At 43.6% G+C, this 23,514-nt stretch overlaps 1 long non-coding RNA gene across 3 annotated transcripts in view; it reads right to left on the minus strand.

Moving 5' to 3' along the window:
• The window catches only part of LOC120407891, a 245,765-nt gene that overhangs the window by 215,618 nt on the left and 6,633 nt on the right, over nucleotides 1–23,514 (minus strand). For all 3 annotated transcript variants that reach the window (XR_005600307.1, XR_005600306.1, XR_005600308.1), the window contains exon 2: nucleotides 15,928–16,044. This is a non-coding gene — a long non-coding RNA (uncharacterized LOC120407891). The remainder of the gene's footprint in view (nucleotides 1–15,927; nucleotides 16,045–23,514) is intronic.

Below are 23,514 nucleotides of genomic sequence, written 5' to 3' on the forward strand. Positions count from 1 at the left end.
GGCTACTCCCAGAGTTATCCCTCTTTTGTGTGATGAATAATAAATGCATGAATGAAATGTAAAAATGAAATGACTTTTGCCTCTGCTGCAGATCGAAGAGGGGAGAGGGGTGGTTAGTGCTTACAGAGAAGAGATGAACCAAGTGTGTGTGGAGGGTTTCATCAGAAAAAAATAGAAGAACACACACAGTCTGGTAGTCTCATGAAACTGGTTTTCAGCTTCTCTGATGTGCTGATGTGCTCTGCTGTACTCCTGTACCCTCTAACACCCCGGTGTCTTGCTGCAGCCCAGCAGCGAGGCCTCAGCCTCACCCCGCCATAAACGTCTCCCCCTTAGTCTCACAGTCTCACAGATATCACACAGCACACAGTAATAACAATGGGATGGAGTAATCACTGGGTCTATCTGAGTCTGTAAACTGCGTACAGAATTTTTTTTAGACATCCAATTGCATATTCTACCATTATTCTACCACTTGCTCACCCTGTGTTTCCTGATGATTGATGTCAGTCCATTCTGCCTGAGTATGCCTGTGTGAGCCATGGCAAAGAGCCATGAGCTGGGTCCCCAAGGGTAACTAGGGGATAACTATAGGCATTTCAGTTATTTTCTTGTCTGGGAAGGAAGTCCCTTGAAGTCCTGCAAGTTCTGAGTGAGGAAGAGTTCCAGACAAGTTGTATGCAAGTGTAGTGTCCACTGTGATCATTCATTGATGATGGTTTAATCCACCAGTGCTTGCAGTGCCATTGCAACCAACTTTTTTTTGGTTTTTGTTGGTTTGGTGGTGCTTGCTTGCTTGCTCCAGTGCCAAGACAGACCCCACCCATACACCACAGTTAGTGCCACACCAGTTATTGCATCCACATTTGGCAAGTCCTCACACAGCATCACTACCCTCATTATCAGCAGCTTTTTTTCATGCGTCAGCTCATTGATCACAGCAGCTGGATGCCCATTTCGCCAGCCCCCACAACATGCCCACCCACTCCACTGGCCTGGCAGCTGCTTGGCCCACTTGGTTTGACACTCCTCCTTCTGCTCTGTGTGTGCTGGCCTCATCTTCTTCTGTGCTGCTCTCATCTTGGTATTCTGGTGCTAGGGCAGGAGCAAGAGTCATAGTTCAAAGTTGTGCCCTTATACATGTGAAAGTTAATCATGCACACTGACACAGCAGACCTGCAACACCACTGTAGGCCACCCCAGGTGGTGTTTGTTCCCAGTTTTCAGAATTGGTGTTCCACGCCATGACATTGCATGAACACACACCATGATGTGCACCTTGCCAGAGTCTCCTATTGAATGACCTGTGTCTCTATGTCCGTCTCACTGCTGCTGCTCATTGCCTTCTGCCTCCGCCCTTGCCTGGTTTTGCTGTTTGCTGTTCTGTATACTGGTATATACTGTGTGGGTGATGTTCTGGTTGTTGTGGTGTTGGCAGTGAGTGCGAGTGGTGCGTGGTTTTCCAGTGTGTGACGTCTGCTGCAGAAAAAAGGCTGCTGTGAGCAAAGGAGGGGCTAAACTGACTGAGGGAGGCAACTGGCGAACATGCTTACAGGGCTTACAATCAAATCAAACAAACAAAAGGCATGGAAACACAAAAGGAAACAACTCAAAAAAAAACTCACCCCCCTGGGGATTCAACTCAAAACATCTGGGTTTAGGAGTGGGAGGATTTGGATTAGGGAGGGCTTTGGTTTATGACAACTCCTGTCTCTTTTTTATTTTGCAATCATCTTAGGGCTATCACTTATTTTGCAGGTTCTCATCATCTCACGCGTCTCCATCGGTGATCGTAATGCAGTGTGTGTGCTAACCATCTGCTGCTCCCGTGTGGGGAATTACCTGCTGCCGACCTCACCCAGGGTCTGCTGACTGAGCCCCCGCTGCCAAGCCGTATAGCTACTACCGACCCAACCAAGCTCCTGCCTACTAAAGGCAATGCACAGCTCTGCGCCCTGTGGCAATGAGCTGCTGCTGCGTAGCAATGCAGTCCCCAGGGTGCAGGCATCAGCATTGCAGCAGCATGCATGGGTGGTGATGCAGCTACACCCAGGAGGTAGGAGTGGTGGGCCTGTCAGCCTGGTGTCTTAAACAGAGAGTACAGAGAAAGGGGTGGGAACAGGCGAAACTGCAGAGAGGGGCTGACAACTTGTACCCTTTGCCCATGGGGCCAGAAACAACCTGTACTGTGGGATCAACCACCAGAATTCAGTAACCGGAGGAACTGCTAACAGCTCCAAGAGCTTGTGCGAACCAGAGACTGTCGCCTGCTGAATGGCAGCTACCACAGGAACACAGCAAGCATCCTCTGATTCAGAATGCAAAGCCTGTTATCACTAGAGTGACCAGATGTCCCGATTTATAGGGACAGTCCCGATATTTGGGGCTTTGTCTTATATAGGCTCCCATTACCCCCCACTCCCTGTCCCGATTTTTCACACTTGCTGTCTGGTCACCCTAGTTATCACGCACTCAGAAGGCGTTTCACATGCCCAGGAAAGAGCATCTATTTAAATAATAAAAAAAAAAAGTTTCCTCCCAGCCCTTTTGCCATCCAAAGAGCCATTTTATAACCACATGGAGTTTCACACCTTTAGACTATGACAATGCATACTTAGACTGCACAAGTTTATATTATGCGGTAAATTATATATATCTTTCAGTTAAATACAGGTTGCAATTTCAATAGTTTTAATACCTAGTAACAAGAACAAGATATTTTGCACTTCTATAGCATCCTCTATCTGCTGATGTCAAATTGCTTTACATATATCAATAAACTAAGCTTTGCAACTTCCCCTTGAAAACAGGGCTGGCCTTAAACCTATGCCACTTTTCTGGTCATATAGGACCCCATAGTTCAGGTGTGCCATGCACCCACCCACTGCAGATCAGAGCATTGCTCCAGAACGGTTCAACATGTGAGGTGGGAAGGCCAAGGAAGGAGGAGGATCACTGCTCCTCAAAGCCAGGGTGAGTAAAGGGAGCGGTCCCTTTGTTCTTGGCAGAGGAGGAGAGAGTGTCTGCCTTACATCAGTCCCTAGGGATGTTCCTTCAGTTCAGCTCCACTCTGTGCAGGACACCAATGAGTCACTCCTGGTTTATACTTGAGCAAGTGGAGAATCAGGCCCATTGTGCTCTGCATTCAACTGAATACACAAAACCAAGATGAGTTTGCTGCTTCCCTTGCCCCCCACTTCAATCCTATCTATGCTACCTGGGCAGGGGACGACACCAGCATCATCTCAGTAAGAAAGTGTCACACATGGACTGGACTTTGCATTGAATTCCTCTGCTCAAGAAAGATTCTTGTTGGCCCTTGCAGTCAGAGGCAGCTCTAGACATTTTGCCACCCCAAGCACGGCATCATGCCGTGGGGAGGGCTCTGCCGGTTGCCGGTCCCGCGGCTCCAGCGGACCTTCCGCAGGCGTGCCTGCAGAGGGTCCGCTGTTCCCGCAGTTGCGGGAGGTCCACCAGAGCCGCGGGACCAGTGGACCCTCCACAGGCATGCCACCGAAGGCACCCTGCCTGCCACCCTCCTGGCGACCGGCAGAGCGCTCCCCCGCGGCATGCCGCCCCAAGCACGCACTTGGCGTGCTGGGGCCTGGAGCCATCCCTGCTTGAAGTGATGTGTCCCACTAGATAGGAGACCTGCAAAGACTGGCATGATGTTATAAGCTAGTAACAATACAGAGACTTAGTTTTCTGGGATTCCAGCAAAGAATCCACAGGAGATACATTGTCCTCAAGCCCTGCTGGAACTGGCTGCTGCCAAACTAGAGATTGAAGGATATGCTCTTGGAAGCTACCATCCCTGATCACCGACGCCATGTACTCAAACACCTCAGACAGGGAACAAGAACCAGAGATGACTAAAAACAAATCTCATAAGGGACACTTCTAGCTCCACCAAGAGCCACAGAAGAATAAGCTCAAATCACCATGGTAAAAGAAACTGGACTCAGAGGTCCAATGTAGAGAATCCCACCAGGATGCAGACACTTGCACTCAGGAAGCTAAACTGCGTGTGGGGTCTCTGGTCTCTTATTGTAACCAGAAAAGCCATCAGGCGGCAAGATCCCTTTAGAAAGGAGAACTCAAAAGCCGACTCTAGAATATATACCATGAAAAACTCTGATTTCTGCTGGGGAGAGGGAGGTTGTAGGGTGCAGAAGGAGGTGTCTTTGGGGCATTAGAGATTAAGTAATTAGGTGTCCCTCTGGTGACCTTCCTTGACTGACTGAAGGAAATTGTTTCTGACCTCCACAGAGACCAGTAAACTATGGATGAAGAATAATGTCTGGCAACTATGAAGACACTGGATAGCTGGAAGTATTAGCTTCTCAGGCAAGTGTACCTCCTGGATTCAATTCCTTGGGTTCTGCAGTAACTACCCTTGATGAAGGAACAGAATGACAGGCTCATTCACTTGTCCTACAGATTTATCCTCTCACCGCCACCAGCCCACCCCCACCTCAGCCAAGTACTATAAGGACATGTAATGGTGGACCATCAGCTCCTACCCAAACAGAGGTCTAGCAACTTAGGAGGGAAGATAAATAGTATCACATGGATTGGGAGCCAGAGGGCTTGAAAAGCCCTGTTCTTGCAAACTCAAATGAGTTGTTTTTCCTCTTGACTTCTTTCCTTCCAACCCATCTCGCCTAGAGTGAGCTGTATAGAAGGTGCATATCTTGTTTCAGAATTTTCCATCTCTTCACTTCCATCTATTCTTTCTCTTGGTTAATTAAATGCACCTCTTTCTGGCTGCTCTGCTGCATCAGCAGCTGTGCTTATGTGGCTGCAGGCATTCAGAATGGAGGGCTGTGTATTTATAGACTCAGTCCCTCCCACATGAATGGTTATGCCACTTAGGGGTTGGAGCTATTCCCTGTTGCAGATAGTCCTGGTCCTGATGATAGGGAGCCTTGGTTAGGGCTGGAGGACAGAAAAGTTGGAAAGATTCAGGCTGCTTGTCAGTTTTTTTGGCTGTCCAAAGCTATTTATTACTTCGTTGCCTATTCATTGTTTTATCTTATATCACTTGCAGTACTTGCATTCAGTAACCACATTTTTGCAGTACAAACCACACAAGCATTTTGTGATGGAACCACAAATTTGTGTATATTAACCTCTCAACTTTTCACCACGCTGAGCAGTATGACAGACTGTGGGGGGGTCTGTCTAGAAATGGGTGTATTTATAATCCTTTTCTAGAGATTGATTGCAAGTTGCTTCCTACCCATTAGTTAGGCATATCACAAATCTATATGTTAATCACAATTTGAAATGAAAGCAATTTCAAAAATCAAATAGTATATACTTACTCTTTTATGCTAAAAAGCCCACAAGGAACAAAATAAGCCACATTTACAGAACTGCATACATGCATGCATTTGCACACATAGGAATGCAAACAATTTTAGTTTACATGCATACCACTGTAATTCCATGTGTAATCACAGGAAATTAATACAAAATAGAGGCAAAAATAAATTTTCATTTTTTTCACAAATAGTTCTAATAATCTGACCCTTTCACTTCCTTAGTTTTAACAGAAATATATCATGATACACTGATTATGTATATAGTTTTTTCTCAAATGGCTAACAGTGGGAATTCCAGAGAGGTATGCAAATAGGAAGTCAAATCTGGAAAAAAATAGAAGAGCTAACTAACAACTAAAAGGAACGGACAAGTGAGTGAGGCAACTTGCTTTGCTCTGGCTCTGACGCAGCCTCACTAGTCACGCAGTGCTGTCTCCCTTCTATGGAGATTCACTCTCTCAGTTTAAAAAAAAAAATCAGTTTGCTTTTGTTCCCATTTACCCCCTGGATGCTCACCAAATTGTGTATTCATTTTTCATCTTCCATTTCTCTATTTTGAAAAATCTTATTTAAAGGAGACCTTGATGTAATTCCTTGGATATTTGAGGGTAATTCTGATTTCCTGTTAAAATAACCCACAAACCTAGAGTGATTTTTGTTGTAATTATTTTTGTCTCTCATATATTCCTTTCCTCTACAGAGTCTACAATCCATTCGAGGTATGCAAGGTATAAATGGAACTAGTCACCCAAGTAAGGACTGCTCACATGAAATTCAAACTAAAGGGTTAACTTCAGCAAACTCTTACTCATGTGATTAGTCTTTAGTCAAAGATTTCCATTATAGTTAATGCTGTTGCTCACATGAGCAAAGGTTTACTACAGGTTCAGGTCTCTAGTTTGAACTTAATGTTTTTCCATACAAATAATTTGATTTGCATCCCTCTGTCTCGCTGACACTCTTGGCCCCATTTTTTATATAAAGGACAGAATTATTCTGAAAAAAAGATTGTCACTTCCCATGAAAGGTATCTGTCAATGCCCCACGGAGATTTATTTTGATTTACCAGATTTGAAGTTTCACTGAAACACTTATTTCCATGAGACTAGGGTATAACTCAATACGACCTTACTGGGGTGTCGTTCCGAATTTATATCTTCTGCAGTCACCATGGGGGAAAAGGGGTTGAATCAATGTCATCTATCCAACTAAACTGACAGAATTTAAGTTCTCATTTCTATGGAAAGGGAATACATGCATTTATTTTAAACATCAGTAAAAGCAAAGACAAGTTCAATGCTGAAATGGTGACAGCATTGGTATGTCATACACAATGCAATGTAACCTAGCAGGGGAAAATCCCAATGATCAGTTAATAGCTGATATTGCAAACTAAATATTTACTAAATTAAAATATATAGAAATATGCTGGTGATACCACTGTGATAAATTGTGAAATTATGTGTCAATTTACATGAATCAGGCACCTTAGACTGCTTCACCTGCATTCTGCCAGCTAATCCAACTTTGTCAGGACTATTTATAATATACAAAGCCTCTAAGCAGCTTTCAAAAGTCTCTCTTTTATAGGCCTGAACGATTCTAAGATACCAGACCTTAAAATGGTGACTTTGATTTATAGGAAGCTATTTTCAATAATTTGTAGAGGCTGCTAAAATTTAGGAGGATTCATTTGTCTCTCTTTGCAAGGTACAGTTGGACTCATGCTATTAAGACAATATGGCTTCATAGGTATATGGATATGAAAAATAGGATCAATAAAATTTGTAAAACTAATGAAATTCCCAAATAGTTTCTGTAAAATGTTGCTTCTACAGAGGAGCAGGGAGAGACAGATGAACTCCTGAACAAAATGCTAATAGAGAAGCCAGTAAAGTAAGAAGAGAGCAGGAAAGTATACAGCCCATGAAAGTACAGGGTCAAGAGATTACAGAGCAGGAAGGAGTGCTCAGCCATGTCAAAGGCAGCAGAATGTGAATACAGAAATGTCAGACTTGGCAATTACTGAATTTGGTGAGAGGCTGAGCTATGTCAGCGGAGCATAGACAGTGAAATTCAAACTGAATGGGGTCAAAGAAAGAAGGCGGGAAGGAGCTCAAGGGAGCAGGAGCTGACCATTACCTCTGGAAGCTTAGAAATAAAGGAGAGAGGGTGACAGGGCAGGAGAGAGGCAAGAAGGGATGAGGAAGTAGTTGTGCTATTTTTCGCTTCTCTGCTGCAAATTTTACAGAGGGAAAGGAAACTGAGGAGAAAGGTTGAGGATAAGGACATGCATGAGAAAGGAAGAGAAGGATCGGACAGAGAGGGCATACCTTAAGGTGAGAGAATAGGAGAAAGGAGGGTGTGAAGGAGGAAACAGTTCAAGGTGAAGGAGAGTTCCTGACACTTACAATTGATTTTTCCTTTGAGAAATAGGACATCCTTTGGCAGAGAAAGTAGAAACGAGGGATAAGCAGAAAATAGTAGGATTAAGAGGCGGGTCCAAGGTAGTGAAGAATTGCCATGGATAAAGGGCATGTGAGCTACTGAGAGAAGAAAAGTAAACCTGCCGAGCAAGGGAAGGAGCAGAATTGTGAAAGTCCTTAAGAACGTTTCAACCCTCTGGAGACTCTCAGAAGAGCAGGGGGACGAGCTAATCAACAAGACAAGGCTATGATTAGTGGGGCAACGAGGGTAGTGAGAGCGAGAGGAGCAGAGATTTAAAGTGATGAGGAGAGTGATGATGGGTTATAAATAGACAGGAAAGGGATTAGACAAGGGTTGGAGTGTTAAGAGCAGCTGACAACTCAGAGTGGTCAGTAGACAGGAGTTCACAAAGTGTAAGAACAGGGGAAGAGCAAGAGCGGAAGGGGTGATTAAAGAGAACTCAGACAGACGAGTAAGAGAAAAAGCATTTCAAGGTGAAGACCAAGGTGAGTGGCCAATAGTGTAACTACGAGTCAATACGCTGATTGAGATCAAAACAGGTGGTAAGGGAGAGCAGGTAAGAGACTCTTGAGTAACAAGTATCATTGGTGTGGAAGCTGAGGTTCCCCATGATCATAATGGAGGGCTGAGGAGAGAGGAATGGGAGGAATCAAGAGTAGATGTCAAGGAAGGAACAGGAAGGAGAAATGGGAGAATGGCAGAGGGTGGCCATACCTTGGAGAGAGAGGCAGGAAGTGTCAGATCGAGTGGATTTCATGTTACCCTGGAATTTCCCTGTTATCGTTTGGGCAATTACTGTCATACTGTAAAATGTTGAAAGATACAAGTTAACGTTAGTATTATACATTCCTTCTAAACTATTTCAAAAACATTGTAAAAACCTTCTAATAATCAAAGACTACTCTGTCTGTAAACCAGACTCAAATTACAGAATGTTATCTGGGATTATGCTCTGTTTATAAACTTGAAAATTTATGGATTACATAAAGCAGCTGTTTAAATATATAATGATTTGTTTCCTTTGCAATACTGCTGCTAAAAAAACATGAAACTATTTATCATCATTGTTTGTTAACTTCATGCACACCCAGAAAAGGAATTGTACAATAATTGAAAGTGATGGTCATTGCAAAGGCTTTGACACCACACACCTCTTAGCACTGAAGAAATTTAAAAAGCAGGATCTTCAGAGCAAAGCTAAAAGCCAGACACTGCTGCACAGAACGATATTACAAGTTTGCTTTTATGTATACTAAACTATGAATTTAATTAAAATGTATAATTACATAGTTTTAGAATATCAAATACTATTGTTTAGAATATGTAATGAGATGTGACAACTAAAGGGTGGTGTGTGTGGTATTACTCAATTGTTGAATCTTATTCTCATTAATTATGTAATTAATGCACAACTAGTTAAATGTAGAGATCCATTTAGTTGAAGTCGTTAGTGAATGTTAGTTGCAGACTAAGGATTGAATTGTGGCTTTGCCACCAGCCCTGTATATGGGGTTTGCACATAGCACCCTCTGAGATGTACAGTTCCCATCCCTACTGTGCTCTTGGGAGATGGAGGCGCAAGATGCAGCAACAACTAATTTGCTGCTGTCTGACACCTGCAGCAAATTATAAAAACCCTATGTTAATCTTCATTGCCTGATGCCTTGCTGCCCCATCCCACTCACGGGTGAGGACTAGTATGTGACTATTGCCGAATGGTGAAAAATCAGGGTCCACAGGCTTTATTGGCTCTAGTGATTCTTGTTCTTTTCAGAATTCCCTAAAGACCAAAAGGAGGAAGAAAGCTAACTGGGCCTTCTGCATAGCTGCTGCTCAGTGCAATCACTCCAAACCATCTGAGGATCTATTACAAAAAAAAACAAAAAAAAACCAGTATTTAAATGCTACTTTGAGATTCATTCTGTAACATACTCTGATGAAGGGGGAACACTGGTATGTGCAGTTTGACACAGGCAGGCAAGCACAGAACTCTGAAATGATTATTCACATGGAGTATACATGTTAAATGAAGCTGGAGTGGACTTCTGTTTCCTTTCTCAGGGCTACTGAGAGCTTGGACTGAATTTAATAGAGGCGATCAGGGAAAGGATTACAGGATGCTACTTTATTGGCCTACATTTTAAATACCCCAATTTACCAAAATGAACATGATGAAATAATGATCAAACTCCAATTGCTGCTGTAAATAAACAGAATATTTTCAAAATTGTCTTGTGCTGTTTCAGACTGTTCTTGACTCGCTCTCAATATACAGTAGTCTGTTTTCATCTCTACACCAATTGTGAAGGTAACTTCATGCCAATGGGGGCCCCATGTGTAGAAAGCAGAACAGATTCATTATTCCATATAATCATACACAACCTCCTTCCCACCAACCATTCCTTCCCCCCAATTTTATGTCCTGAGTTGCAGATTCAGTGAATGATTTGCATTAATCCTTCTCTGATATGTTACTACTCCAGTCTCAGGTTCACTTTGTCTACCTGAATGCCCTACCTACCACCAAAAATGAGACCTTGAACTAGTGGTCTCACTGTGACTATTTTTTCTTAATATTTCTTCAAACAAATTCAGAAAAATGCTAGCCTGACAACCCCAGAGTTCAGCATAGGCAACGACAGGCCAAACTACTTAAAACTGCCCCTCCAACATGCATCAGTGATGATCTTCAAAGATGATCTCTAGGAAGCACTGACATGATGAGTTAATGGGGCCTCTCTGTGCAGGCCCCAGCAACCACCACAACTCTTGGTCTTGGGAAGCTCTCTGAAGCCTCCAGATCTCTTAGAGTTCAGAGACAAAGGGGGCAGAAAGGGAGCAGCTTCACTTTCCCTCCCCCATTTCAGCCCATTAGCACCTCATTTCTCTCCAGTGCCTTCCCAAAAAACAAACCAAACATTACATAATTATAAATTTCTAAAGGACATTTGTAGTTTTATACATAACAAGTTAATACCGATCTGTAAGATGGAGATGCAGCAAAGTTTCAAAATGGCCACTTTAGGGCTGCAGCTGCTTGGCTCTGCCTTTTAAAAAAAAAAAAAAAACTGCCAAACCCAGAAAGACATGCTGGAGAAAAAAGTTCCTATAAGAAGTTAAATTCAATGGGAAAGAATAGGGACCAGGCAAAAGAAGTGGTTGTTTGTTGTGACACCACTACTGGCCATATTTTAGTAAGTCCCTACTATTTGTTTGCTCACTTTCATGATCTGTTGCCTTCATGGTAGACTATAAGCTCTCCAGGCAAAGACTGTGCATTGTGTGTGCCTGGATGGCACTTAGCCCACTTTAAAACATTAAGACCAGAGACTCTGGATCAATAAGACTGGAGAAAGCCAGTGGAGAATTCTCCAGAGTTCTTTGCCAGTAAAAAGCTAGCAGAAGCAGTTCTACCATCCCCGACCACAAGAGGAAAGATGGGGCATGAGCGGGACAAGGAGAAGAGGAAGTGTGGTAAAACAGCACTGCCCTGGCTTGATCCTGCACTGGTATAGAGTGTGCTGGGACCAGACAGACCTGAGTCAGGGAGCATCAGTTGGTTCCTTGCAGCCTCCCTCTCCACTGCATCTGAGAAGACCTCAAATATAGTGGAGAATCAAGGCCTTCTTCAGTTCCACACAATCCTTGGCCTCTATGCTCAGACTGCCAGTGGTTTTCAGGAAGTAGACCAGTGGTTCTTCAACTTTTGTACTGGTGACCCCTTTCAAATAGCAAGCCTCTGGGTGCGATTCCCCCCCCCCTTATAAATTAAAAACACTTTTTAATATATTTAACATTATATTATATTATAAATTCTGGATTCAAAGCAGGGTTTGGGGTGGAGGCTAATAGCTCACCATGTAATAACCTAGTGACCCCCTGAGGGGTCCTGACCCCGAGTTTGAGAACCCCTGAAGTAGACAGACTTCTAGCATTTCACACATTACACGATACAAAACTATGCATTACTACCAAACTACTTCGTCTGTTGGAACCAATGACCTAGAGGTCATTGCCACTTCTATATACCAAAACTCAAAGCCATCATATACATTAAATTGTGTCCTTTCAGTTCCATTGAGAATTACATTGCATGCATATGTGGGAGAAGGAGACAGGGCATTGTGATGGTCATTATGGCAGAACTGAGGTAGTGGATAATAGACATAATTAAGGGACAAAATCAGAGATGTAGGCCTAAGAAGAATAATGAGAGGCCTTGAAGATGCTGACAAGTTGACACTGTAGTCAGCAAAATTGGTCAGGAAATCTCATGAGAACAGCCTTTCCTTTGACATTTCTGTTACTTCCTGCTTCCAGTCAGGCCAAAAATAGCATGAGGACAGGCGCTCTCTCGGTATTTCAGCTGTTTGGCTTCCAATCTAATCATGGTCACAACAAGGAAGAGTAAAAATTCAATAAACAGCATAATGTTTTAGAACTTAAAAAGGATTCAGAACTCCTCATATTTTGGGCCAAAGTTTTGAGTTTATTTTACCCAGACTAGTTTATCCAGCCCTAATATAAGAGATAGGACCAAATCAAAGTTTAGATCTGGAATTAAACTCTTCTACATTTTGGACATGCTTGAATAGAGGGTTTTGGTTCGACCAATAGAGAGACAGCCATAAAGTCTGACTCAGTATCAACTTTCTCAAAGCTTGGGGTGACTGGAACTGGATTTTGGGTTTGGACCCATCTCAATCCAATAAATACACAAAGTGAGTAAAAACATGACTGTGTTGTAGAGTTGGCCAAAACTCAGGAAGGCAACACTTATGATTATGCAAATTTAAGACATATGCTTCCATCTGGAGATGGAGATAAATATCTGTTACTTCTGTTCTGCCTCTACAAATTATAGGTAAAAATGAAATCAAAATGAAACAAACAAATCAAATAAACCTCAAGTTATCAAAAAAGGAGTAACTTAATGGTCTACATGTGTACATCTGTACTTTCATTGATATGTAAAGCAGACTGTTAGTGGGATGCTGCTCATCCCTTGCAGCCACGCCCCTGCTGGACGGATGCATGCCTGCACTTTCTAGGTTTCGGCTGCTTACAGTTACCCCTGTGGCAGTTAACTCTTCTCAAGTGAGTTTTCATTGACTTACCACTCCAGCTAAGTCGCTCACAGGACTGTATGTGTGAAACAAAACAGACCCCTTCTGGAGTACACACGCTGACTGGGCCTATCACAGTACTCTTGCTGGTAATGTTTTCACCTGCAGCTCTTCCTGGGCTCAGGTCCTCAATCAGTCCAACAAGGCCTATCACTGTATCCTGGTTCAAACAGTCTTTCAGCCCCTTCTGAGCTCTCTCTCATTTGAATAGAGCAGCGCCCACAAGGCTTCCTCCCTGCAGACTCTTTGCTCAGTAGGAAGCCTCACTGACCCAGCTCTCCAGTTGCACCACTAGTTCAGTTCAATTCAATCCCCTTCCAGGGGGTATTAAAGGTCAGTACATACTGACCGCTTTTGGGTCTTCAGCCCCTTCCCTGGGCCTACGTAATCTCCTTTCTTCAGGGCTTTGGCCCAGAGGCGATGCGTCAAGGGGGCATCAAGGTCAAGTGCCCCCCCAGGAGCCAGCCCAGGCAGAGAGGGGAAGGATGGGACCAGAGTCAGAGAGGAAGGGGCAGGGCCTCTTCTGGCCACTGGGACACTGCCCAGTGCAGCAGCTGCCTAGGAGAGCACCTGACTGCGGGGGGCTGCCTCCTGCCCAGGCTCAGCTTCCAGGGCCAGCGATCGAGGAATCAGAGCCCCCCCTGCTCCTCAGCATGCCCAGCTCCTGTGCCCAGAAGCTGAGCCCGAGCAGGGAATGGGCTGCCGCTGCCACCCCTTCCCAGGCAGGCTCTCTCCCAGGCAGCTGGCTATGCTGCACAAAGCAGCGACCAGAAGCGGCTCCATTCCACTTCCCGGCTAGACCTGCCTGATAGGAAGAACAGCCGAATGTGCCAGAGGGAAGCTGGCACAGCGGGAGGAAAGAGCCCCCCCCACCCCCCGATAATGGGATGTTGAGAGTGCAGGGGCCCCAGGCTGGGCAGGGAGGAGACACATGGAGAGGTCACATGTCCTCCCCTTTAGCTTGTCCTTCCTACCCACCCCCACCCCCCCACATGGGGAGGCACCAGTTGTCTATGTTTTGGCCACTCTGTCTGTGGCTGGTGGAGGGGGACCTAGGCCCACCCACTATTCCAGGTCCCAACCCAGGGACCCTATAAATAGCAACCACATGTGCATCCCTTTTAACTCTGTACTACTGTCCCCTGGGCCACTTTCCTGTAGCCCATTCACCTTTATCTCAGGACTGAAGACTTTCTTGCATTCCTGCAGTCAGCCAGGAGCACCTTCCTTGCTCCCCTTGTCCCTGCCAGCAGCCACTCTGTCCAACCCTACAGCCATTACACCACCTTTGGCTCCAGCCAGTAACTTACTCTGTTCTGGCCAGTCCCCTCTTTTATATGAGTCTGCTGGGCTCTGATTGGCTGCTTCCACTGCAGCCATTCTAGGCAGCACCTACACTGCTCCTTTTCTGGAGTTGGGCAGGACCGTGAGGCCTCCAGCAAAGGACTATGAGCTTAGTACACCACATCAGACACATCTAAGTAGCAGTTTGATATTCTAAATACAGGATTTAGATGCCTTGTTTAGCTTCCTAAGGTGGAAAATGGGCCGAATGTTTTTATCATCATTCAGGTCGGGAGAATAAATTTTGAAAGATGCTTATAAATAATCCTTAGTCCTTCTATAGTAAAATCGCCATGCAAACGTCAACTATTCTTCACCAAACCACAGTGAAGTAAGTATGCTTTATTATTCGATTTTAAAAATAGGGAAGTCAAGGAACAGTGAGGAGATGATTTGCTTGAGGCCAAAGAAGGAGTCAGTGGTAGAATCAGGGTTAGCATTCAGGTCCTCCAGCCTCTTATCCATGCACTCATTTCTGTAGACCACATTGCCTCTGCCTCTATAAATGTCTTAGCAGTTTTACTTTCTTAGGCATTCTTGACACAGCAGGACATTTAGAGGAGTCTATTTTTGAAACTGTACTAACTACAATTATTAAAAAATCCCTGTTCTGTGCTGAATTACTATACTCCTTCTTCCATAAATATCACTACAGTTTTCATGCCTCAGAAGGCCAGGAAAGTATACGGTTTAATTTTGTTTATTTATCCTTGCCAATTTAATCATAATTTTTCTGAATTCAACAATGACATGGTTTTTCTCTCCCTTAAACATCAGTTCTTTACACTGAAAGGCAATGATCAGAAGAGTTTCCTCATCTCTTTCATGTTATATTAAAAGACAGAGATATTTTTGCCCCCAAGTCATTGTTAAATTTGACAGCAGGACTATTCATTGCAGAACTGGCTGCAATTAAAGCAATTATGCAGATCACACGTCTTTCTAGTTTAATGGGTGGGTTTTTGTGGGTTTTTTCAGGGTAGCTTCTCTAAGCCTACGACTAGAGCAGCGTTTCTCAAACTTCATTGCACTGTGACCCCCTTCAGACAATAAAAATTACTACATGACCCCAGGAAGGGGGAGCAAAGCCTGAGCCCCACCGCCCTAGGTGGGAGGACCAAAGCCCAAGCCCAAGCCCCACTGCCGTGGGGAGGGGGGTGAAGCCAAAGCTCAAGGACTTCTGCTCTGGGCAGGCGGGCTGTAACTTGAGCCCCACCGCCCAGGGCTGAAACCAAAGCCTGAGCCCACTACCCAGGGCTGAAGCCCTTGAGCTATGGCTTCAGCCCTGGAAGTGGGCCTCAGACTTTGGCTTCCACTCTGGGCCACAGCAAGTCTAACACCAGTCCTGACGACCCTGTTAAAACAGGGTCATGATGCGCTTCGGAGTCCCAACCCACAGTTTGAGAACCACCGGACTAGAGGAAAATAAGAAAAGGGAATGGGGAGGACAGACAAACTGATCTGCTGAACAGATCTCATAGTGGAATTGTAAAATTTGTTAGGCAGGAGGAAATTTGCATTAAATTCATGTCCAGTTATTTTCAGAACCTAAGTGGTTTTCTGATCTCTCTTCACTTGTTTTACCTAAACTAATGGGTGTTTCTTCTGCATGTAACATTACATCTCATAAAACCCTCTGGTTTTTAAACATCTGAAAATAGAACTTTTGAAATGATACTCACATTTTCCTCATTTTTAGAGTCAGTCAGGCTCCGAGCTTCATTTTTGTGCCTTTCGAAGAATCAGTCTGGTCATCTCTTTTGCATTTTATTGAGTCACTCCAACTTCTGTGATAGCCCCTGTGAATGGATTTCATTATGTAAGAACAAGGTTCCTTGAGCCACATGGTTGCTACAGCTCGCTTCCATGTGCGAACATCCTATCCTGACATCTCCCTGTGACACTGGAGATGAAATGCTTGTCCGGTTTGTTGTAGTGTTGCCTTTGTTTATGTTGAAGGGTTTTCAGATTGTTCCTCACCTGTGATATTACTTGTGATTGTTGGAAGAAGTGCTCTAGTTTTATAAGCAGCAGTGTACAAGCACCACTTCCTTTAGTTGAAGCAACAGTTCAGCAAAATTGTTAATAAATTGCCACATTCTTTGCAAACTAAAGAGGCCATCTCAAAGCCAAGATTACTGAATTTGTCCACGAACCTATTGATCTATCCACAAGTATATTTTGGAACCTAGTCCTACAGAGCTTACTCATACAAAATTTCCATTAACTTCAATTGGAGTTTTGTCTTAGCAAGGTCATCTAGATGAGTCACCTAATCCAGACATGTCGGAAGAAAAAAATTAATGCTGGGTGCCAGATTCTGCTTTCAGTTACACTGCTATAATGCTTGGGTATATCTATTGACACCGGTGGTATGGTACTGTGGCTTAACAGTGTAAATAAAATCAGAAAATGGCCTAGGATTAGGGCTGAACTAATAATTCACAAGCAATTTACTCAAATTCAGGGTCCAGCCTTACAACTCGCTCAATGGGGCTCCACAGTGGCATAGGAATCTGCCCACTGGGAAGTGAACTCGTTGCAAGATTGGGGATTTAGCCTCTTTTCCGCTTGTGAAACGTCCACGAGCAGATTGTAATCTCTGCTAATACATGTGTGCGTTGTTTGAATGTTCTCAATGATTATTTTTGCTTTGCAAAGAATCCACAGCTAATTAACTTAAAGAGCTACATATAATAGTTAACTTCGGAGACCCACAAAGAAGTGAAATTGTTAATAGACACAGTGGCTCACAATATCATGTGATTTGTTACTACAAGTGTTCAGCCACTAATCACTAATTTAAAAAAATGAAGTGTCTGTACTTCTATTATTTAACTCAGTGGTGGAATGAAGGTAAAACAGAGAGGGAGGGGGAAAAGAGGGCGTGAGGGGAAGAGTGTTAATGGGGGTGGGTGATCTGACATAATTTAGTAGCAGGGGGTTGGATTTCTTCTAGAGTGAGTGAAACCTTTCTGGGAGTAATCTAATTTCTTCATGAACTGTAGGAGTTTAATTTCTCAACAGCAAAGAAAGGTGGTAAATGCTGTCTCTTGCCTCATTCGTAATAGAACTCCAAAACAAAAGCACCTTCATTTAAAAAACTAGTTGAGGTTTCTCAGTGATGACAATGTTCTTTATCTTCAATATCACATAATTTACCAAACCAGATCATTTAAAGGCAAGGAAATGAATAAGACCATACATTATACACTCCCTACATAAAAAAATCCACACATTATTCTTATCAACCATAAAGCAATATATATTTCATCACAACTCCACAACCTTAACTCTGGCCAGGGGATTATTTTTTAAAAAGTTATCATCTTAAATTTATCGTTTTTTTTCCTTTTAATTCACTCAAATGAAAAGTAAGAGGGGGTGATATTAGCCCCCTCTACATTTAAAGTTGAAATTAGGAGTATGTCTCATAGCAGCAGCTGTGCATGAGCTACCCTACCCAAACTAGCTTGAATCTAGCTAGCGAGGCTAACAATAACAGTGATGACAGTGTAGCGCAGGGTAGTGTGCCCTGTATGAGCCAGGGTCCGTGCCATGTTTGTGCTACCCATGCTGAAGTTTTGGCTGTGTAGACACACTCTAGGATTCAGTCACAAGCTTCCTTTTCTCACATACACTCACCCATTTCTAACTTGTAGTAGGAATGTTTCTGGTCAGTTTAGGCTGAAAGGAATCCTATTGAATTTTCTAAAGTCTAGTATACTAACTCTGGAATGGAGTCAGCCAGAGACTGAAGTCAGCAGGAGCAGCTACAGCAGATTTTAAACATCCCCTCATACACCACTGATGTCAGACTATGCTTTCTAAAGGTCTTATTCTGAAGATTTCCCCCCTCTGCTGATTGGCAGTTTTCTCTAGCTCCTATCCACCTACTCCCCTCAGTCTCTTCACTTCAGCCTCACTCATTTGCTTTGTTTCTCCTTGCAGCCAAACCCTTCACATCTCTCCCACCCTTGCTCTATAACTGTAATATAAAAAAGTAAACAAAACTCCATCCAAAAATGACACAAACTATATGAACAGCCAGAAAAAAATCCATGGAACTCACATGATGCTTGCAGAATTATCAATGTATATGTGTGTTTATATCAATTTCCCTATCATTTCCAGTTAGACTGTAAGCTCTTTGGCACAGGGACTGTTTATTCAGTATCTAGCACAATGGAGTCAAGATCTTGACTGGAACCTCTAAGCATCACTGTACTACAAATAACCACAATAATAATAACTGAGAAGCTCTCAACTATGACCTGGATTTCACACTGATAGAATGGAATAGAGAGGGGGAAGTTATATGGAGAGGGTGCAGACAAGGAGTTGCATTGTGGGGAAGCAGGGAGGAGACTGTAGGTGATGGAGAGGTCACAGAGGTGACCACATGGGTAAAGGCCCTACTCATTGCTTAGTTTCAGCCTCTAGAGGAAGGATGGCCAAACTGTGGCTTGCGAGCCATATGCGGCTCTTTTACCATTAAAGTGTGGCTCATGGAGCCCCTCATATCCCCCCCATTCTCCACGTATCAGACTTCAGGGGGAGCTCAGGACCTCTGCCCTGCAGCAGGGTGGTGGGGTAGGGCCTTCAGCCCAGTGGGGAGGGGGATCTCGGGGCTTCTGCCAACCGGGGCATACCTGCTGGGGCTTGGGGCTTCAGAATGAGCAGAGCTGAAACCCCAAGCTCCATCAGGTGCCTCCAACAGGACTGAAGCCCCAAGCCCTGGCAAGTGTGCCCCAGCTCTCAAACTTCTGAAGATTGTCATATGCGGCTTGGCAGGTCAATACATTTGGCCACCCCTGCTCTAAAGGAAACCTGTTTCAGACTCTCCATGCTTCTGAAAGCCTTTCTGAGGGATAGGAGGCCAAATTCACCCTCCCCGCAAAAGGAGTGTGTGTTTCATTTCAGAATGTCCCTTGTTTTTAAGATAGCTCATTTTTTCATGAATCATAGAATCATAGAACTGGAAGGGATGTCGAGAGGTCATCTAGTCCAGTCCAGTACCCTGCACTCATGGCAAGACCAATTATCTAGACCATGTCTGACAGGTGTTTGTCTAACCTGCTTTTAAAAATCTCCAATGATAGAGATTCCACAACCTCCCTAGGCAATTTATTCCAGTTCTTAACCACCTTGACAGTTAGGAAGTTTTTCCTAATGTCCAACCTAAACCTCCCTTGCTGCAATTTAAGCCCATTGCTTCTTGTCCAATCCTCAGAGGTTAAAAGGACAATTTTTCCTCTCTCCTCCTTGTAACAACCTTTTATGTACTTGAAAACTGTTACGTCCCCTCTCAGTCTTCTCTTTTCCAGACTAAACAAACCCAATTTTTACAGTCTTCCCTCATAGGTCATGTTTTCTAGACCTTTAATCATTTTTGTTGCTCTTCTCTGGACTTTCTCCAATTTGTCCACATCCTTCCTGAAATGTGTCACCCAGAACTGGACACAATGCTCCAGTTGAAACCTGATCAGAGCAAAGTAGAGCAGAAAAATTACTTCTCGTTTCTTGCTTACAACACTCCTGCTAATACATTCCAGAATGATGTTCTCTTTTTTTTGCAACAGGGTTACACTGTTGACTCATATTTAGCTTGTGGTCCGTGACCCCCAGATCCCTTTCCTAGGCAGTCATTTCCCATTTTGTACGTGTGCAACTGATTGTTCCTTCCTAAGTGGAGTACTTTGCATTTGTCCTTATCACATTTCATTCTATTTACTTCAATTCATTTCTCCAGATCATTTTGAATTTTAATCCTATCCTCCAGAGCACTTGGAACCCCTTCCATCTTGGTATCATCCACAAACTTTATAAATGTACTCTATATGCCATTATGCAAGTCACTGATGAAGATATTGAACAGAACCAGACCCAGAACTGATCCCTGTGGAACCCCACTCTTTATGCCCTTCCAGCATGATGTGAACCACTGATAACTACTCTTTGGGAATTGTTTCCAACCAGTTTTGACCTCGCATTTTAGTAGCTCCATTTAGGTTGCTTTTCCCTAGTTTGTTTATGAGACGGTCGTACAAAAAAGTATCAAAAGCCTTACTGAAGTCAAGATATACCACGTCTACCGCTCCCCGCTCTCCCCCCGCCCCAAGGCTTGTTACCCAGTCAAAGAAAGCTATCAGGTTGGTTTGACACTATTTGTTTTTGACAAATCCATGCTGACTGCTACTTATCACCTTATTGTTTTCTAGATGTTTGCAAATTGATTGCTTAATTATTTGCTCCATTTTCTTGAAGTCTTTGTCTCTATTCTCATTGTGCTGTATTGTGCTCTATTCTCACTGTTGGCATCTGCTTTACTGTTGTTGCTCACTGCCACCATATTGACTTTCCTTTTGGAAAACCCCTTGAGTTTCTCATTTTCCAGGGTGAGAATGTTGGTGGATGGCGTCTTAAGAGAAAGAAAGCTTCCTTACGTCTTTTTCTGCTTCCCTGTAATAAAATCACTCATTCAACCATCTCCCCTCAGAGTGCAGAGATTATATCCTTTTAAGTACTTGTTTCTATTTTTCTTTGACTAGAGCATTTAGAGGGCAATATTTATACCTGCGGTGGGTAGCATCCAATGGTCAATAAGGGGATGCAGCGTGTGTGTGCACGCGCATGCATGCCTGCTCTCTATATGTACACTCAAGTATACACAGAGAGAGCATACTTATATATAGCAGATGCCCCTCAAGTCCAAAATACACCCTTGAAGGAGGAATATCTTTGAGGGATCTGTTTTTCATTTTTGCATCTTATCACTGGATAATCTGTATTTATCTGTGCTTATTGTCAAGTCAGGCCTTTTAACATATAATCCATGCAGAGGCCACAGCAATCAGTGACAAACCATGGTGATGAACACAGTATAGAGAGTGAGTACATAAGTATAAAATGATTCAGAACCCATGTCAGCCACTCAAACTCATGCTGTGTAGTGTCTCGTTATGCATGTAGTGCCACTGAAGAGGAAACAAGGTGAAAGAAAAGGATTATAATATGATTATGTGATTACTTATTTAGCAGGGCACTAATCAATGTGAGTATGCCTGGCTGAATTGTGCCCTAAATAAATAGAAAAGTGTAGACGTCCACCATATAGCATAGCTCTGTTTAATCACATTCTCCACACCAACAGAAGTCTACTATAGGGATACGGTCATTATAAAAACTTTGGTTAACATAGTAAGAGGAAAGATGGAGCAGTGGTTAGGGCACTCGCTTGGAACTTGACACCCAGATCTGCTCTGCCACAGATGTCCTATGTGACCTTGGTTAAGTCACTTAGGCTAGATTCACAAGGGTACTTAGGTATTGCTCTGTTCAGCGATGCTGTGCTAATCACTAGATGGGGCCTGCTGACCAATAGAAACTTCAGCCACAAGCTAGGTGCTTAAGGTCCCCATAGAATACACAGCAAGAGTTACAAGTCTAAGAAAGGGATCCTCATAAGTCATAGAGCTGAGTGGAGAATCACCTAAGATAGACAGGAATGAAATGCCCAGGAGACAGGTAGGGAAGGGAGAGGGCCTTAGGTGCCTATGCAACTGACCTGGGCAAATTGGCTGATGGGTCAAAGATAGGCACCTCCCTCCCCTCTGCCATGAGCCCTCCTCTGGATGGAGACACCAAAGCCAGGTCAACTGCTTAGGTAGCATATGCCCTAGCAGCAGAAAAGGTGTCTCCTGCTCAATACCTCTTTAATGCTCTCCCTGGGCCCGTAACTGCCTTGGTAATGGGTGGTTTTCTGACCCCACCCCCATCAGTGGCCTACAGCTGGATCTCCAGCTGTGGCATCTGAAAGGTATCAGGTCTTAGGCATGCTCAGAGTATGCCTAGAGAATCGGGCCCACTGATGAGGTAGGCACTCCCCTGCCTAGTTTGAGCATCTCACTTTGGGGCCTCTAGGTCTTCAGCTTGAGCTTGGGCTCCAAGCTGCTCATCCACGTGGGGTGGAATCAGGGCTTAAGTGACTTTGCAAATGCAGACTGGTAGAAATGTAGGTGCCTGAGGAACTTAGGTGACTATGGGTTTAGACAGCAGCTGAGCAGTGGCTCTGAAAGTATCAGTAGTGCCTAAAGAGGCAGCCAGGCCTTAAATACCTTTAAGGATCTGGACCCTAGTCTCTGTGCCTGAGTTCCTCATCTGTAAAATGGGGGTAATAGCACTGTCCTACCTCACAGGGATGTGGTGAAGAAACATACATTAAATTGTTAAGCAGATACTGTAGTGATGAAAGCCATATAAGTACCCATGAGATAGGATACAGTAGAGTCTGTCTTCTAGAAAGAATTGTAGATGCCAGCAGTGACCCCTTCATTTACTAGAGAAAGACAGTGGATGTGGAGCCCTGTTAGTCATAGTTAGCTCTGATTAACTTTTCTTATACCTACAAATTAGGTGTTCATTATGCTTAGATATATTTTTCTGAACCTAGTTTTACAAGTGTCCATGATTCAGTAAGGAATTAAAAAGAGAAAACATCTTTACTACTTCAAAAAGCTGAACAATTTCCTGTCAGACAAATGAATCCTAAGAGATTTCCATGTTTGTATGAAAACAATGTTCAGGGGGCTAATACTAAGAGGTTTAGAAGAAATATTGCAAAGATATGAGACAAATGAGGAATAAAATTATTGTTATATGTACTACAGTAATGCTTAGAAGACCCAAACAAACTTGGGGCCCCATTTGCTGGGGACTGCACATATACAGACAGTCCCAGCTCTCAGTTGAGATGACTGACACGAAGTGGGAGGGGAAACAGAAGCACAGAGATTAAATGCATTGCTCAGAGTAACCCAGCAGGTCAATGGCAATGCTGGGAACAGAATCAAGGTCTCCTTGCTCTCAATCCAGTGTCCTATCCACTAGATTATGCCATCTCACTGTTGTCAACTACATCTTTGCAATTTTCCACTATTATAGTTAGCAATTTTCACTCATCATCATGGACTCAAAGTGCTCTTCATCAACAATTAGAATCCCCACTTTTCAGACAGGTTAAAGTCAGTTGTAGTAACTACACCTTCCCTTAAGTCCTCTGGTTTTTATGGTTTTACAACCACACTTCAAATAGATTGTTTTCCTCCTCTGTTGCTGAATTGGGGGGTTTCACCTTTCTCCACAGCATGATGTGGGTGCCAGTCACTGGCTAGGATAGGTCTCACATCTCACTTAATCATTTCCCTATTATTCCAGAGGCCTCAGGCATTGGTGCACCTTGGTACCTTCTATTTTTTCCCTGTTGCACA

Source organism: Mauremys reevesii, linkage group 6, assembly GCF_016161935.1.
Source record: "Mauremys reevesii isolate NIE-2019 linkage group 6, ASM1616193v1, whole genome shotgun sequence".
Lineage (NCBI taxonomy): Eukaryota > Metazoa > Chordata > Testudines > Geoemydidae > Mauremys > Mauremys reevesii.